Consider the following 2842-nt stretch of genomic DNA (forward strand, 5'->3'; position numbering starts at 1 on the left):
CGCTCTCCCGCCCCGCCGCGCGCGGCATTGTGGAACAGCGGCTCCCACGCCGAGGATGCCGGGATGTGCAGTCCACCCACCCCTCCTACTGCGCAGCCGCAAGCGTGAATGACATCTCCTGACCCGTGGCCTACACCAATCCCGTGCGCACGAGGAGGGCTCCAGCCAATCAGCACCTTCTCCTGCTCTTTCCGGAGGACGCCCGGCCTGGTGTCCAGTCAGGCGTGGGGGTGAGGAGGTTGTCACGTGCCCGCCCTGGCTCTGCCCCGCTGAGAGGATGCGTCACGCGTGATTTGTATCACGGAGTTGAGTAGCGAATGGTTCCGTAGGTGCGGCCCTGGCTGTGTGCGCAAAGGGACTCTCGCAGCATTCGCTAGTGAATTGAGTAATATATGTGAGCCCGGCTAGGCGTGCAAAGCAATTATTGTGTCACTGAATTGTGCAACAAATATAACCCCGGTTGCTGGTGCAAAGTGTTTCTCCCACTGCTCACTGGTGACTTGTGCAATAAATGTAGCCCTGGCCATTTGTGCAAAGTATTTCTCGCATCACTCACCAGTGAAGTGTGCAATAAATGTAGCTTCAGCCACACCTGCAAAGCATTTCTCACATCACTTACTGGTAAAGTGTGCAATAAATGTGGAGCTGGCCACATGTGCAAAGTATTTCACACACCACTCACTGGTGAATTGTGCAATAAATGTGGATCCAGCCGCATGTGCAAAGTGTTTCACGCACCACTCACTGGTGAATTGTGCAATAAATGTAGACCTGGCTGTTGGTGCAAAGTATTTCTCATGCCACTTACTGGTGAATATTGCAATAAATGTAGCTCTGGCTGGACGTGCAAAGTCATTCTCACACCACTCACTCGCTAGTGAATGTTGCAGCCCTGGGGATTGTTTCTAACCCCTTTTCTGTGGAGTTACATGTGTTTTTGCTTTTTCTTAACCTGAGTACTGCAGCCCCAGGGTACGAGTAAAACTTCTAGTTTCTTCTTACCTGTAGAAAAATGTGTATTGTGTCCTCTGTGACAATGCCCCTTGCCATGGGCACCCCCTCTTTCAAAATCCTAGATCCACCCATGCCCTGATGGAAGCTCATACCAGCTGCCTATCTGGAGCAGTCACAGGGGGCAGGGACTGCAGCTAGGGTGGCCACCTTTTTAAAATCGAAAGATGGGACACACGGCCACCTCCTCCTCCTCCCCACCCCTGCCGCCGGGGGCACGGCCAGGGCAGAGCTGAGTGGGGCGGGGGCAGATGCAGGCTCTCTGCCCTGCTGCTTATCCCCTGGGAGCCCTGCTGCACGGCCCCTGCCCACCCAGCAGCAGTGGGGGGCACAACACCATGCTGCTGCCTCCCTGGCTGCTGCCAGGCGGGCAGGGGGCACCTCGTCATGAGGCTCCCGAGGGAAGGGCAGCAGGGCATGCAGCCCTGAACCTGCAGCAGGCAGCCTGCATATGCCCTGCTCACAAATCTGGGGGTCACATGCCCCCCATACCCCTCTCCCGGGGGGGGTGCATGCAGTGGTGGGGAGCCACCTTCCCCTGTGCCCCTTGGAGAGTCTCCTGTGGCTCTGTCCTGGTCCCCACCCCAGGGCCCCATGCACCACCCTGGCTGAACAGCACCCCTAGCCCCAGGCCCTGCCCCACTTCCTCCCTCACTGTGGGGGCCTCAATATGTTCCCCTGCCCCCCACGTTTTCTCTTCTCCCACCCCAGACTCACTTGCAGGGAGCTGCTTTCTATGCTGCCTACCTCTTTCCCAGCCATGTGCATGTGTGCGGGCATGCATGGCAACATGGTGCCCCCTGAGTCCTGCTCCCGGCAGCACCAGGCAGCCGCTTGCCTGGGAAACCCAGATCCCAGCACAACGCTGCGAATCATTGTCCCCAAGTCATGCAGCCCGGGGCCAGGACTTGATGATCCCATCCTGGGACTGTACTGCCCAATTAGTGATGGGTGGTCACCCTAGTTGCAGTGTGGCACAGTCACACCCACCTTAGCTCTTCCTTTGGACACCAAGAGCAGTGAAGCAGGGGTGGAGCAGACGGCCAGGACTAGCCTGTACTTACTGCGGGCCCCTGGCAGGTTGGCACAGCCCAAACCAAGCTTTACACCCTGTTTTCACTGCTCCTTTTGCTGGGCCTCTGCCTTACAGCTGAGACTGCGGTTCTCCATAGGGCCTGCCCCAGGACTGCAGACTAGAGGCACCCACTTTGTTTAAACGCTTGCTTAGGGGCTTTTGCTAGTCGGCCAGCACCTCCCTTGGGCTCCAACCTTAGGATGCCCCCATTTACCACCCGCTTTGCAATGCCCCGACAAAAGCCCTGGGCTTCCAGAGAGACGGGGCTGCAGTTGGTTCCTTATTCCCAGTTCATTTCTGGTTCTCAGTTCCTTATTTCAGGGGAGAGTCTCCCAGTGACGCAGCCGTGTGGTGTGGTGTGGTGTGGGCTGACCTGAAAAGGATTTTCACCCCTTCTCCCAGCCCCACAGCAGCTCTTTCTGCAAGGCAACGTGCACGGCACACAGGGCCTGGCACAACAACCAAGCTTCAGGGGGGGCAGCGTCCTGCCCCACTTCCGGAGAGTCCCCCTGTGGCGGCGCGGTTGCAGCTGACCCGAAAGGGATGTTGCCCCACGATCCCGCCTAACCTCAGCGCCTCCTTCAAGCCTAAATGCCTGATGCGGGCGATTTACCTGACGCCGCTGATGACATTCTCCCGGCTCAGCAGGTCTCACCCACTGCAACACCCCGGGACTGCGGCCGGAGCAGCTTTAAAAAAGGACTGGGAGGAAAGGCGCCCTCGCAGAGCGCGGGAGCATCCCTGCCCGGGGCGGGG

Source organism: Gavialis gangeticus, unplaced genomic scaffold, assembly GCF_001723915.1.
Source record: "Gavialis gangeticus isolate Ggan-Ray unplaced genomic scaffold, GavGan_comp1, whole genome shotgun sequence".
Classification (NCBI taxonomy): Eukaryota; Metazoa; Chordata; order Crocodylia; family Gavialidae; genus Gavialis; species Gavialis gangeticus.